Genomic DNA, 16,641 nt, shown 5'->3' on the forward strand with positions numbered 1-16,641 from the left:
CAGAATAGCAGAATATTTTTTTTTCTTAGGGATTAAGATCCACAAATACAGTCTCTTTAGCCCTGCAGACTAACAGGACTGTGAGGACCCTAAGGACACCGGTTGACTCCTCAGCACCCAGAGCCAGCTGCGTGGCTGGGGATGGTGAGGTACCGTGTGGTGGCGCAGGGCCTGGGTTGTGCAGCCGAGGAGCCCACGGCAATGGTGGGCACTTGAGAACTAAATCCCCAGGAGCGACTGAAGGCCTGTCCCCCGTGCCTCCCCTCCAGCTGCTGCAACCACTCAGAGGGAGAGCACCGATGAGAACAAAGTCCAGGATTCGAGCACCTGGGGGGCTCTCTGGGGGCTGTAGGACCACGCTGGGGCTCATGCATCAGGAGGAGACAGGCTGTCTTGTAGTGGGGGAGGTAGCTGAGAGCTGCAAGGTTGCACCTGAGCTTCACTTATTTTGGTAAGACACGCTTTGGTGTCTGCTCTCTGGAGAACATTCCTGCTTTCTGATGAGGCCACCATGACTGGCGCCATGCCTTCGCTGTGAAGTGCTGGACCCCTGAGCCTCTGCCCAAGAGTTAAGTATTCCCAGAAGACGGGACAGCAACGCTCGTATCACAGGGCAAAGTGGACTCAGGAAATATTCAGACCCGAGGTGTTCAAAGGCTTCCCACAGCTAAAATGTTCTGGTAGGTGGGGAATATCTGGAAGAACCTCACGCTGTCTCGCTATGGCCTTATTTCTGATTATGGCTCATTTTGCAGCTCCTGCTTTGTATTGTTTAAATTAGTGTCTTTAACCTCATGTAAATGAGACCATCTATGAGAGGGTAACAGTGGCATATTAAAAGTACTGCACCCACCCAATGCAAGTTTGCTGTGTATGAACAATCTGTTTATAAGTGGGTAATTAAAAGAGGGAGAAATAGAATGTGATGGTGGCTGATGGAGGGCTGAGGACCCAGCTGGGTCCTGGGACTGAGCCCCAGTGAGAAACCAGGCTGCGATGAGGTCTGGGAAAATCACGTCCAAGAGAGCCTGTGGGAGGAGCCAGGAATTGGAAACAAGGAATAATGAAACCTGTCTTGGACATAAAATAATTATACAATATCATGTTACTTTTCTTCTGTCGTCATCAAACAGAGAGACAAGCTGGCCTTGACACAGCATGTGTAGGGTAACACAAACAACAAGGGGAAGATGTTTATTTATTGATCAATTTTAGCATGAAAATTGTCATAAAAGTTATTTCAATTGAAATGTCTTTGAAAGAGAGTTTATATTTTTGTGTTTTAGAGCTGCATTTCAAAAAGATCGGATTCACGATGCTTGTCATAAAGATTTGGGTCTTTGGGAAGTAAAAATTATTCTCACCATAAATGATAAGCAAGATATTGAAGCAAACCCAACCTATTTAATATTTAAAGCAACCAAAAAAATTGCACTCAGTGATTCTAATATTCTTGTCCTTTGTGTCTCGGTTAAAATGTTCTTCTCAATTTTAGCTATGCTGTGCTATAAATACAGGAAGTTTATGAGAGACTTCTCTATCAGTTGGTGTTTCCCATGCCGGTGTGTTTGGAAATCTCTGTTCTATGGGTTGCACCAAGTCTTCCTGCCGGGATGGTGCAGTGCTGAGATGGCCGGGTGCTGGTGCTCTCCTCCCCAGGAAATACAAGGCACAAACGTGCGTGTGAGTTGAAGTCTCTGAGCATTTCATGGCCAGACCTTCCGGATGCTTCCCAGTGAGACAGACAGCATCCTCGTGGGCTGGCGCCCCGGGGCTCTGCATGCGATGGCAGGAGGTGGGAGAGAGAGAGCAGGGTGGTGGGTGGTCAAATGCATCTGTTTTGGTTTTTTTTTTTTATAGGTAGTCAGCAAATGCTTTTAGGAAAAGTCTTCAGAAATAATGTCTGCACAACTAAAGTGATTGGTAGCTAACAAGGTACTAATGCAAGGTACTAAAGTGCAACAACTAGTAGTAATAAAGCTGGGCTTTGCTACGTGTATGCTCATGGTAATAGGACATTCTTGCACTGAGCAAATACTTCCTGGTATCAGTTTATACTGGCAATACCAGGGTGGTTAAAAAGTTATATAGCCCATACTTGTGAAAAACAAATAATCCTCTTTTAGCCCTAGCAAGTGGTCATCAGAAGCACACAACTGCTTTTCATAATGTCCTTTGGAGTATTTATAGGTAACCCAAAAATATAATCAATTCTTAAATAATGGCATGCCTTGTCTGACCTCTGCTATTCAAACCAAAATCCCTTTATAGCCGGTATGAAATGGCAGCCACAAGCAAAATTATGAAAACCTTCATTTCCTTGTTAGTGCAAAATGAGCATACAGGGAGGTGCTGTCGCAGTCCCTTGCTAGCCTATTTTTACACTGTAATCATGTTACAGAGAATTCAGCCCCTGTCTAATCGCTAATCTTCACTTATATATGTGCCATATGGCTCATTGCTGAGCATGAGAGGATGAGGACTCTGTTTATTAGACTCTTCTTGCTTACATTGTTATGGGTGCAAAAGAGAGCGATTAATGCATTTCATGCCAAGAAGAAAGCAGAGGCAAGGTATGCCGGCCTGGGAGAAGGACTGCTCTTCCTTTGTAAGGACTTACTTCCAGGGACTTCTGAGGGGAGGTTCAATTCCTCTTTCAAGTCAAGGTTTGAAAACTGCGTGTCTGAGAGAGGTTTTAATTAACAACCAGGAAAAAACCCCTGGTGGCATCATCAGTTTTAAAGGTATTAAAAAATGTCTGCTAGACGTTCCCTTAATCAATCCGATCTGGCTTTGTCAGTCTCCTGTGACCCGCTCGCCCTGCTCTGGCGCTGGGCTGCTCCGGGAGGATGGAGCTGTGCCGGTGAGGGCTGCACATCCCAGCTCCGCACGGGATCCCCACAGCGCCTGCTCCTCCGCCCCACTGAGTGCCTCTGGGAAACCCGAGGTTAATGCACCAGCATGGGCTCCAACCTTTCCAAACCCCTTCCCCTCCAACCAAGGATTATTTCCTAAAAAATAATCTTCTCACTCTCTTGGCTTTAACTCCTGTTCTGCCTGTCAAAGTTTCCAGTGGAGGCTAGAGTTTCCAGGGGCACATTAAAGACAAACCAAATCAGATGCTCTTACCTAGGACATAGTTCAAGGGTGTATCATCAAATACCTGCCTAGCCTGCCATGAAGTGTAAGGCCATGTTCAAAGCCCTTTGGTTTGTTTTGTTAAAGCCATGCTTGAAGATGTGTGTTTACTTTGCTAATTCAGAGACTTAAGCTGATGCAAAAGGCATAAATGAGATGCAGAAGTTGGAAGTAGACAAATTCAAGCTTGAACGAAGCCAGGACAGGTTTTGCTTCTGATAGGTGCTGGGGTGCTCCAGCAGAAAGTGCCTGTTTGGCACAAGGCGTTGTTCGATGGCATCTATGGCTCATGCTACGCAGTACCAAAACAGCCCCTCCTGGCCGACAGGTCATTATGAAAGCGGGAACTCCAGTGCTGCTGGAGTCAACAGGGCTGCAGCGCCCCATGCTTTCACAGACACCTCAGCCAGCATGCTGAGAAAGGCTGCTCGTGAGTTTGGGAGGGAAGGACTGAAGACCTGGAGCCGCAAAGGATGAGTCTCTCCAGCTCTTTTCCTGCGTTTGTAGGTGGGCAAGTACAGACAGACCCAAGCTGCCCTGCCCCGGCACCCATGAAAGCACGTTTAGCCAGCACTGCCCACCTCAAAAAGGCACTTCATTTCTTCACGCAGGAGCTGCCCTGCGTTACCCAGTGCTGGGCTGAACACGAAGCTGGGCTGCACTGCACGCAGCGCTGGGCTGCTCCAGATCAGAGCAGGCTCCCTGCCGTGCCAGCTTGGAGCATGGGCAGAAGACCTCTGCTGTCTGCATCTACCTGCCCAAACAGGTCTCAAACGGGCTGTAATCTGGGTTTGCGCTCTAATCCCATCTGACTGTCACAATCTTTTCAAGTTTTTTTGGATTTCTTGTGGGTGGAGGCAGAAAAGGCATGGCCGCACGCTCTCCTGAAGAGCGAGGCGTGCGTGAGCGGAAACTATTTGCTTTGCTGCACTTGAAGCTGAGTCCTCATCCAGAGTGGGCTCGGGTGGGGGTGAGAACACAGCTCTGCCGCATGCTGTGGAGACCTTACGGTCCTAGAGTTTCACTACAAATGCACTTCATCAGCGTGCAGGAATACTTAAGAGGTGGGAGAGCTCTTCATCACCTATGTCTTCCTTCATTTCCCTCAGTCAGTTTTTCCTGCAGTTGGCTGAGCACCAGATCCAGGCACAAATACACAAGCTTTTGTGCGGTCTTTTAGGCTCAGATTTTCTGTTCCGCATGTAATGCTAAACCTCGGGAATCCTGTTTGGAAAGTGCTGCTAAAACTCCAGTCCAGTGGGCTTCTGGCAGGAAAGAAAGGTGATGCCAACTTAAACACCACCTTGAGCAGTGGACCCAAACTTATTCCCAGTGAAACACAGGGCATGTCAGGGAAGCTAAGCAAAGAAATGTTTTGTCTGTGAAGCTTAGAGTCACCAGGCATCTCTAGCTGTTCTTAAAAGGTTTCCTTAATGACGCTGATTAGATTATTAGAGAGGAACTTGCAAAAGCCCACGTTACTGCTGAGTTTGCAGACTCATATCAGCGTAGCATTGCCAAGGTTTGCTCCCGAGCCAGGCTTGCTCCCTTCATGCGATAGCTAGAGTAATTTTATTGGCAAGCATCTCCTGTACAGATTATTGATAGTGAGTGCGTTCTGATGATGACATATGCAACTCCTTTTGCTACTAGTGGGCTAAGAAATTGCCATTACTTTCAGGCACAACACACAAAATAGCAACTGCATTCATGATCTGTAACGTTATGAAGGCATTTAAGGGTGTGTTTTGTATGAATATAATTTTAAGGTGCTCAGCAGCTCTTGGAAGTGACTGACTATTCAGTACACCGTGGAATATATAATTGGTGAAAGTTGAAGTCAAAATTATTCACAGATCTTAAATTGCTTCCCAAACTCTTTTCCCCGCTGTTTGCATGCTACATTACTTAATTGGAGCAGATCTTCATGCTGATCAGCACTGCTATGGGCAGGGCTTGGTAACCACAGCATTTCCCAAGAGTTTCATGACTTTATCTGCCAGGCTGACATTTTAGTAGCTGAACACTCATCTGCCACACTTAGGAAGCCTTCAGTGAAGATGATGTAAGCTTTGCAGGTGTAGATGAAAGCGGAATTGAATTTGGCCTTTAGTTATTCCTTGCTGTGTAGGACTGACATGACTGATAAGCTGAGGTGGAAAAATATTGGGGGAAAAATGAAGCACATCTAAGCTTCCTTCCAGCCAATTCCAGCACTCAAACCGGTGCTGTCTGCCTTTACAGAAACCAGCTGTAGTAGGCTGGGAAGCGCTCTCACGTTGCCTAGGGCATGGCTTTGATCAAACAACCTCAGCTTGCCTCTCACAAAGCTTTTTTCATGCACCTGATATGGGATCCTGCCTGAGATAATGAATCATGATGAATTTAAAAGAAATTAAAGGATTCACGTCAAACTCTGACTCTGATCCAAACCAGCACCTTGATCATTCCTCCTGTGTGCAGTGTGGCAGGGCAGCAACAATCCCGGGCATTCGCTCATGGGCCGAGCACCCGCAAATGTAGGTCACTGCCATCTGAGAGGCAGAATCAATATTTCAGGGTGCATTGCTCCCTCTAGCTTACGAGTTTAATTGAAGGGGTAGGAGAGCTAAAATTAATTTTTAAACAACCTGACTGGAAGGCAAAAATCATCTTAATTAAATCTCATTCACTCTTCCTCTGATCCAGCAGGCAGATGGTGCTTCCCTCCTGCACTTTGAAGAGGTTAGCCCAGGGAGGCTTCCAGAGAAAGCAGATCTGAGGCTGTCAGAGCTCACTTTCAGGCACGTTTCCACTGCACGGATCGCTGACATTGCCTGTCTGTGCATGGTCCGGAGAGTTTGAAGATGACAGACGGGATTAGAGGGACACACTTGCAACCCTATCCTTCCATGGTGAAAAGAGGGGGGGGCAGATCTTTCTGAAAATTTTAGATTTTTTTCCCCTTGTGCTTGTGCTTCTATTTATTCGCTGAGTTTTGAGCACAATCACTTACACCCCGGGCTGGCTTTCTCAAGAGGAGCTGCCAGGGGAGGTCCCCAGGACAGGGGGCTGCCACACAACGCTGGCAGTGCCTGGCTGCTGTACACACCCACGGCACCGCTTTGCGTTTGGCTTTGCCTGTGATTCATATTTTCAGGCTTTACTCTCTGGCCATGAAGCTAGAAATAGCTTTTATTTATTTTATTTTTTAAAAAAAGCTGTGGCCACCTTCTCTTACTTACCTCCACAAAACTGCAATTGTAGGGGAGGTGGAAATCCAGCTGTTAGCAGATTGTGGTAAAAAAGGTGAAAATTTGCTTTTCTGAGAAAAGAGGTTACACACACACACACACACACACCCCCGCCCTCCCCTTCCAGCTTAAACGTTTGTTCTGTATTGGAAACACAGCCACCAGCCTGGCTGCCCCAAACACCACGTCCTCCTGGCCCCAGCGAAGGAGCGGGGCAGAGGCCAGCGGCAATAGCGGGGTGTCCTTCTGGGGACAGGGCTTCTGGGTGAGGAGACCTTGCCAATGCACCCTGCCTCTCTGCTAAAGCTCCCTGCCGTGGCGGGCACAACTGGAAAACAGGAATATGTCAGTCCTTACCTCACGCTGAGGTTAAAGACTCGGAGGCTGAAAGGACAGCTGCACTTTGGAGGAGAGAAAAGCGAGCGGTGCGGCAGAGGAAAGGGAAAGCCAGGGAATGCTTTCCCTCTGGGGGCAGCAGCAACTTTCTTTTGAAGACCAGAAGCAGTGAGCTCATCTTTGAAGTCTGTTTCAAGCTGAGCACATAAGTGCTCTGGGGGTGTTCACATAACAGAGATGCCTGGCGGTAGTTCCAGGGATTGTGCAAGGGTTGCTATGAAGTCAACCAAGAATGAGGCTGAGGAGCCGCTCCCCGGCTGGAGCAGAGAGGTGGGACTGCTGGCCAGGGGCTCACTCCCCAACTAACTGCAAGGGTGAGATGGAACAGCTGGAAAACCACGCCTCCCACTGCGGAGACACCTCATTCCCACCCTAAAGGAGCCTGCCCACAGGCAGGGAAGTTGGTGCCCAGCTGTAGCAAATTGTTAGAGCCAAGCTTACTTCCAGCCCCTGGACCATGAGCCAGCGTTGTATGAGCCAAACATAGTTTAATTGCTGCTTTTTTAACCCATTTATAGAACATCTTTAAATCCCTGGTCCTTATGGGACACCAGATGCCTTCAAGAACATCTGGCCACATTCGACCATGACCATGTGAATGCCTTTCTGGCATGCTATGGTTTCTCTGCCTGGATACCAGCACTCCCAGCACCCTCCTGTCATGCTAGAAGACACTCGTCCCAAGCCACCACCTGGGACCTGTGATAAGTGCGATGAGCATGTGGGGCACAGAGACAGACTGCAAGGGCCATCTAATGCTTTGTGTGTGGCATATGCTGACACAAGTACCCACAGCGGCCAGCGCTCCATCGCCCTGAGGAGGGGACTCTGTCCCAGAGTAGGAGAATTGCCAAACTGGGTCACTGTTGTGTGGGTGAGACACAAAGCAGTTTGTGAAGGCTGTTGGTGGACTGCCAACCAACTCACATGGATGTGAAATTATTCTTTACTTCCAGTGTAGTCAAGATTTTTGAGAGCTATTGTTATGCCTCATGTGGATGCAGCACCACTCAACGTTGCCAGCACTGTGTTACACCCATGTACATCTTTAGGTATTCCCCGGTGATTATCAAACATGTCCTGAATGCAATGGCAAGACCAGAATTCTCCTAAACTGCTGATTGCTGTAGCCTGGGAAATACGTGGGTAAAGTTTTATGGTGTTTGTGCCTTTTTGGCATAGTCTTCTCTCTGCATCCAGTAGACATCGCCTTGATATGGCTGTCAAGGCATGCCACATACAGGAAAACATGTTTTCTGAGGAACACTGCTGCACGTGCCACAGCCAGCTGGACCTACGAGTTACGGAACGTGATGAAATGTTTCCCTGCCTGTTCTTACTGAGAGATATTTCAGTTCCATTTCCCTGGTGATTCAAAACCTGTTTCTTCATGCTTCAAAACTAGGTACTACATGCTGGGGACGACTTGCATAATCTGTTTCCAGTGACAGAGTTCAAACATTTCTGATTCTTACATGAAGAAGAATGGAGCAAGGTTTCATGTTTGCTAACGCCACACCTCAAGCAGCTTTGCTTAAAAATAGTGATGTTTTTGCAAAACAACAAATATTGGACTGTTGTTATATTTGTGTTTCTGATTTATGAGCCTTTAGGATATGGTTAATCTAACTTTTCCTATTTTCTTTGTGAATATGAGTGCTGGATACTTTCTTATTAAAAAAGGATTTTACTCTTGCGTAATTATGGGTGTGCAGGAGCTCAGGCATTATGGAAAACATCAAATCTTTGAAATTCTTAATCAAATTACAAGAACTGGCAACACTGATGTTTTATAAAATTAAAAAAAAATCTTTTATCTTTATTTCATCTAACAAAAAGAAATTATTTTATATGTATATTTTTTTTCTTTTATGTGCATATCTTTGAACTGAGCCAAGCCTGGAAAATGTCAGTCCTCCCAGAAAAGATTTCACAAGATTTTATTAGTAACTAAAATGGGTGTTATATCATACTACATAAATCATAGTATTTGCTACCCAAAAATCAATTTATAAAACTGTCATGGTTTAGCCTCAGCCGGTTACTGAGCACCACGCAGCCACTCGCTCACTCCTCCCCCACCCCAAAGGGATGGGGAGGAGAATGGAAAAAAAACCTTATAGGTTGAGATAAAAACATTTTAATAGGATAATAAAGGAAGATGATGATGATAAGATGATGATGATGATGATGATGATAAAACCAAGTGATGCACAAATGCAATTGCTCACCACATATGAAAGGAAAATAAAACAACTCAGTGCCCAGTCTGTTTCCAAGCAGCGATCCCACCTCCCGGCTAGCCTCCCCAGTTATATCTGGAGCATGGTGTTATGTGGTCGGGAATATCCCTCTGGCCAGGCTGGGTCAGCTCTCCTGGCTGTGCTCTCCCAGCTTCTTGTGCACCTGGCAGGGTGTGAGAAGCTGAAAAGTCCTTGACTTAGTGTAGACACTACAACTACCCAGCAACAACTGAAAACATCAGTGTGATATCAACATTATTCCCATATTAAATCCAAAGCGCAGCACTATACTGGCTACTAGAAGGAAAAATTAACTCTATCTCAGCTGAAACCAGGACAAAAACATTGTGGGTAACAGAAGATAGCTCAGCATGCAGCTGGTGAAAGTAACACAGGTTAAAGTTCAGATTCATTTGAAAGAATACAATCCACAGGTTAAAATACTATAAAAAGCAGTGCAGTAAGAAAACATACAGGAAGGTCAGACTACTTAATTGAACATTCTTGAGAAATATATGTAGTTATGCTAAAGACCGAACAGTGAATTAAATAGTGGTGGATATTAACATAGAATCATAGAATCATAGAATGGTTTGGGTTGGAAGGGACCTTAAAGATCATCTAGTTCCAACCCCCCTGCTGCAGGCAGGGACACCCTCCACTAGACCACGTTGCCCAAAGCCCCATCCAACCTGGCCTTCAACACTTCCAGGGAGGGGGCCTCCACAACCTCTCTGGGCAACCTGTTCCAGTGCCTCAGCACTCTAACAGTAAAGAATTTCTTTCTAACATCTAATCTAAATCGACCCTCCTTCCGCTTAAACCCATTACCCCTTGTCCTGTCACTACACTCCCTGATAAACAGTCCCTCACCATCTTTCCTGCAGGCCCCTTCAGATATTGGTAAGCCGCAATTAGATCTCCCCAGAGCCTTCTCTTCTCCAGGCTGAACAACCCCAACTCTCTCAGCCTGTCCTCATAGCAGAGGTGCTCCAGCCCTCTGATCAGCTTTGTGGCCCTCCTCTGGACTCTCTCCAACAGCTCGATGTCTGTCTTGTACTGGGGCCCCCAGAGCTGGACGCAGTACTCCAGGTGGGGTCTCACAAGAGTGGAGTAGAGGGGCAGGATCACCTCCCTCGATTTACTGGTCACACCTCTTTTGATGCAGCCCAGGACACGGTTGGCTTTCTGGGCTGCAAGCGCATACTGCCAGCTCGTGTTGAGCTTCTCATCAATCAATACCCCCCAGTCCTTCATCTCGGGGCTGCTTTCAATCCGTTCCCCGCCCAGCCTATAGCTGTTCTTGGGATTGCGCCGACCCACATGCAGGACCTTGCACTTGGCCTTGTTGAACTTCATGTGATTTGCATGGACCCACCTCTCCAGCCTGTCAAGATCCCTCTGGATGGCATCCTTTCCCTCCAGCATGTCAACCCCACCACACAGCTTGGTGTCGTCGGCAAACTTGCTGAGGGTGCACTCAATCCCATTGTCCATGTCGCCGACAAAGATGTTGAACAGTGCCGGTCCCAGTACCGACCCCTGAGGAACGCCACTCGTCCCTGTTCTCCACATGGACATTGAGCCGTTGACCACAACTCTTTGAGTGCGACCATCCAGCCAATTCCTTATCCACCGAGTGGTCCATCCATCGAATCCATGTCTCTCCAATTTAGAGACAAGGATGTCGTGCGGGACAGTGTCAAATGCCTTGCACAAGTCCAGGTAGATGACATCAGTTGCCCTTCCCTTATCCACCGACGCTGTAACCCCATCATAGAAAGCCACCAAATTTGTCAGGCACGATTTGCCCTTAGTGAAGCCGTGTTGGCTGTCACCAATCACCTCCTTATCTTCCATGTGCCTGAGCATAGTCTCCAGGAGGGTCTGCTCCATAATCTTGCCAGGCACGGAGGGGAGACTAACTGGCCTGTAGTTCCCTGGATGTTCCTTTTTACCCTTCTTGAAAATGGGAGTTATGTTCCCCCTCTTCCAGTTGGCGGGAACTTTGCCGGACTGCCAGGACTTCTCAAATATGATGGTGAGTGGCCTGGCCACTTCATCCACCAGTTCCCTCAAGACCCGCGGATGCAACTCATCAGGTCCCATGGACTTGTGCACCTTCAGATTCCTCAGATATTCTCGAACCTGATCTTCTCCTACAGTGGGCGGTTCTGCGTTCTCCCAGTCCCTGCCTTCTGCAACTTGGGCAGTGTGGCTGGAGCATTTGCCAGCGAAGACTGAGGCAAAGAAGTCATTGAGTACCTCAGCCTTCTCCATATCCTGGGTAACCAGGTCACCCATTTCATTCCGGAGGGGACTCACATTTTCCTTTGTCCTCCTTTTATCACTGACACACCTATAGAAGCTTTTCTTGTTGTCCTTGACATCCCTGGCCAGACTGATTTCTATCAGGGCTTTGGCTTTCCTCACCTGCTCCCTGGCTGCTCGGACAGTTTCTCTGTATTCTTCCCAGGCTACCTGCCCTTGCTTCCACCCTCTGTAGGCTTCCTTTTTGTGTTTGACTTTGCCAAGGAGCTCCTTGTTCATCCACAGGGGCCTCTTGGTGTTTTTGCTTGACTTGCTCTTTGTTGGGATGCATCGCTCCTGAGCTTGGAGGAGGTGACGTGTATTAGTATGTAGCTGGATTCTGGGTCTACAGGCCTCTCTGGCACAACTCATTGATTATTCTTGTTGCCTCCCAACTTGAGGGTCAGAGGGAAAAGGCAGCACAAAGGGCTTTCATGGCAAATCCTGTCTTTCTAATGAAAAGGCTGCCCACATTGCTGCCTGGCCAAGGCAAGGCAGGAATTGCCTCCTAAGTTAAAAGCAGTATTATGTCAATTGCTCTGGTTTTTACTCCACTTCAGACCAAACTTTCCATGGATCTCAAGAGGGTTTGCCAGGTGAATGAGCTGCTGTACTGAATTTAGTCAGTGTCTGAGTGGTTTAGCTTGAGTTTGAAAGACAGTTCAGAGCTGCATGGACAGGTCCCTGTAGTGGACAATTACATAAAAATTTGCCTATAGGGGAAGTTTCCCATAGTCCCAGTTATTCACTACATGGCTTGGACTTTGGTATGTGAAGGGTTTATTTATCATTGTTAATTATCACTTTGCATTGCAAAGTACAACCCACTAGCACCACTCATCTGCTTGTACAACGGAGGAGCACCTTGCACAAGGACACAGATCTTGGTCTCTTCTGAATGTCACTGGGGATTTTGGTCTGATTCTGTCTCATGGCAGGGAGTTTCACAGTTCAGCTGGACACGTTTCCCGTTTCCAGGCCTGCATGTACATCATGCACTTCAACTTGAACAAAAAAGAAAGCGAGGAAGGACTTTGTCCCGCAGTTCATCAAGCAGTGAAACATGGTCACTGTTTTACCAGGTAAATAGGCTAGTTCAGAGTACAAAAACTGTCTTAAGGTCTTCAATCTGAAAATCTTAACTCCAGTAGTGAAAGACAGAGGAGTTGAAATCAGTCTGGAAATCCTCTGTATACAGGCCTGGGCCTTCTTCATGTCCTGCCCCCATCTACCACCCGAGCTAACCGCTGCATAGCCAGCACCTTGGATTACTGCGTTTTGCTTTATCAGCAAGGAGCACAAATAGTAACCATAACAAGTTCTCAGACAAACTTCTAAATCACTGCTGTATCAACCTAATTGGAAAATCAGACTGAGTAGGTCTTTGCAGAAATAAGTATAGTATGAACATATATCCTCTATATATTTTAGTCCTATGCCTATAAAGATCATCAGTTACTTCTTTCTTTGGCTTGAGCAACAGCACTGATTTCCAGACAGGTGAGCTCAGTCTACCAGCATGCTCTGCTACGGAGCATTTCAGTCAAAGATTTGCTCTTTGCTTTAGTTTTTGACAGCATCATCATTTTAAAATCACCTTGCATGTTGAAGCCTTCAGGATGTCTTCATGAAAGACTTCTGTAACAGAATAATCTAAGGGCTAAACTGAAATACGATGACGGCTCAAAATCTGCAAGATGGGTACTTTTCCCTGCCCAAACATGAAAAGAAGGGTTTATTAGATGTCTGCTAAAAATGATTGACAGTGAATATCTGTAGCTGCATTAATATTGTCCTAATTTGTGAGCTTTAATGTTTCTGTGTTTGCTCTAAGGAGGGGCTATGGTTAATTAATCCAAGAGCTACAGAGTGCACTATCGATGTTGCAGGAGGTACGATATGTAATTTTTTAAAGTTTTAAGACAGTTTTCGGCACAGGCCTCCCAGACTGCGGGTTTGGAAGCTGTGCTTGGGAAACAGCACCTCTCAAGCCATTGCTCAAGCCAATGAGAACCAGCTTGTTCAAGGTGTGCCTTATACACACCCTGTTCTGCTCTGTAATTCATGGTAATTATATGCTCGCTGAAAACATAGAACAAAACCATAACTAGGAACAGATAGACAGTCTGGGAAAACAAATCTTTGGTCTGTAACAGTTTTTAAATAGATGCCATTTGTTCGCTCCTGCAAAATCTATCCTTAAAGGACAGCTGGACTCCTGTTTCTTGCCTGCAACTAGCTTCACACTTGCCGAACCTTCCTGTGAGTGGGCACCGTGTCAGGTGGGAAAAGAAATAGGTCCCCTGAGGAAACCTAACCCTCCCAAACTGGCATTAACACAGCTGTATTTTTTAAGATGTGGGGGTTTCTTTCCCTAGAACCTGGCAGCACCTCTGGTTTGACATGTGGAGCAAGCAGGCGAAGGAGGCTTGAACATCTGCCAGGCAGACCTGAGCAGGGCTTGCTCTCTCCTTGTACTGCTGTGAAGGGAGCCCAGCACCACTCAGTTTGAAGGGCAGGGTTGGTGACTTCTGCTTCCTTTTAAGACAAAAACCCAAGGTGCCAGACTGGGGAGGGCCGACCGGCGGGCCCTGGGTGCCAGCAAGGGACCTTATCTGCTTCTGGGTGCCATGAACATATGGCTACCCACTCTCTTCCTTGTATAAGGCCATAAACCTGACCTTTATGTAGTCACCAGAGTCTTCTGTTGCTCTTGGTTGAGTCATAGCAAAGTATAAATTTGCTTTGAATTGCTGGGTTTGGTCTTATTTCTCAGGAGTTTGTTTCCTAAGGAGAGAAAGCATGGACTCATAATTCTCCCAGTTCGAAGTACACAGGCTATTTAATTTAGTGTAGTTGCAATACCGTATTTTTAACAATTAGTCCCTACTAATTAGTTAATTACACTGTCACTAGTGTAGCTATGAATAGATGTTAAATTCTATTGCTGAGCGTGGTGATAGAACTAAACCTATGTGCAATAAGATAACACTCCCTACAGACTCTCCCACGCTCCCCACAGTTGTTACTACAGAAAAGATGCAAAAACAAAGCCAGGCTTTTCCAAAGCATTTTATATCATGACATCATTTTGAAATTGTACGCCTTAAAGAGCCCCGATGACACCCACTGGTGACCTGCAGTAAGCAGTGCAGGTCACCATGGAGGTCGGCGTTCCTTGGACACACCAGGGCAGGATTATGTCTTCAGCAGTGCCCCAGACCAGCTGGGGATGCTCAGCTCTGCTCAGCTCCTGGATCACTGCAGTACCAGCTCTTGGGAGTCCCTTTGCATATCTCCTGTACGTGCCTGTGGAGGGAGCAGTGCATCTCTGGGAATACAGTGCAGCGTACCAGGCTGGTGGTTCCCATGAATCAAAAACTGATTAGGACAGCTATGGGCATAATTCCCATGCATCCATGCTCAGACAAACGTGTATCCATGTGCTGTCATGTTTTCACTTCAGAGCTGTGGGATCTTGCTAGGAGTGTGTCCTTCATATGATAGCACACATATTTTCAAGACACTGGGAGGAGAAAGCCCCTTTGCCTGCTGAGGTCCATAGGTGGTGTAGATGAGATTCTAATCCCAAGACCCAGAGAGCAGAAGCTGTGCTGCAGTTTTACTTCTCCACCACAAAGTAGCTGAGATCTGCCCAGTAGGAACCAGTTCCCAGTGGGGGACCAGCATGCTTACAGATGCCCTGAATCTCTTTTGTCAGCCTCCATGTTGGTGTCCCATGGAGGCCTAGCAGGAGCTGGACACCGTCTGGCAGAGGTGAGCACCAGCAGTCCCAGACCGCAGCCTTTGCAGCTACACTGATAATGGCCTGCACCCCTCTAACTTTAGGGAGAATTAGAGCTCTGTAGCCATGTGGCCATCAAAACATTAATGCCACTGTGGTGGGTTGACCCTGGCTGGAGGCCGGGTGCCCACCAGAGCCACTGTCTCACTCCCCTCATTCACTAGACAGGGGAGAAAAGGCATAACGAAATGCTTGTGGGTCGAGATAAGGACAGGGAGAGATCACTCACTAATTATCATCACGAGCAAAACAGACCGAACTTAGAGAGGGAATTCATCTGATTTATTACTAGGCAAAACAGAGTAGAGGAATGAGAAATAAAATCAACTCTTAAAACACTTCCCACCCGCCCCTCCCATCTTCCCGGGCTCAACTTCACTCCCGGCTTCAACCTTCCCCCCCCTCAGCGGCACAGGGGGATGGGGAATGGGGGTTACGGTCAGTTCATCTCACGGTGTCTCTGCCGCTTCTTCATCCTCAGGGGGAGGACTCCTCTCATCATTCCCCTGCTCCAGCATGGAGTCCCTCTCACGGGGTGCAGACCTTCAGGAGCAAACTGCTCCAGCGTGGGGTCCCCCACGGGGTCACAAGTCCTGCCAGCAAACCTGCCCTGGTGTGGGCTCCCCTCTTCACGGGTCCACCAGTCCGGCCAGGAACTTGCTCCAGCGTGGGCTTCCCACAGGGACACAGCCTCCTTCAGGTGCCTCCACCTGGTCCGGTGTGGGGTCCTCCATGGGCTGCAGGTGGAATCTCTACACCCCCTCATCCTTCCTCCATGGGCTGCAGGGGGACAGCCTGCTTCACCATGGCCTTCACCACGGGCTGCAGGGGGATCTCTGCTCCGGCGCCTGGAGCTCCTCCTCCCCCTCCATCTGCACTGACCTTGGTGTCTGCAGAGTTTCTTACATCTTCTCACTCCTCTCTCCGGCTGCAAAAGCTCTCTCTGTCCAAGTGTTTTTCTTCTTCTTAAATATGTTATCACAGAGGCACTGATTGGCTTGGCCTTGGCCAGCGGCGGGCCCGTCTTAGAGCCGGCTGGCATTGGCTCTATCAGACACAGGGGAAGCTTCTAGCAGCTTCTCACAGAAGCCACCCCTGTAGCCCCCCCGCTACCAAAACCTTGCCACACAAACCCAACACAGCCACCAACCACATATCACACACAGGCACTGTGGGTATTTTGTAAGTACCCAGACTTTGTACCACTCTTATTCAACGGCCTGTGCATATATTCAGATACATATACTCATACAAATTCTGCTGTCTTTTCTTGGTAAAGGGCATAAATCTATAAGAATAAATCAAGATCCCACTCACTAAAAAAACCCCCAAACCAAACCCAAACAACAAAACATTCTTATAAAGAAAAACATCCAAAACAAGTCACCTGATATTTTAGAAAGGAAAATAATATTCCAGGTAAGAAATGGTCATAAGGGGGTGGCAATAGTTGCCGCAGTGAAGCTACAGATACAATATGGCACAAACAGCTGCAGGTAACCCAGAGCACTTCTTC

Source organism: Grus americana, chromosome 1 (assembly GCF_028858705.1).
Source record: "Grus americana isolate bGruAme1 chromosome 1, bGruAme1.mat, whole genome shotgun sequence".
Taxonomy (NCBI): Eukaryota; Metazoa; Chordata; class Aves; order Gruiformes; family Gruidae; genus Grus; species Grus americana.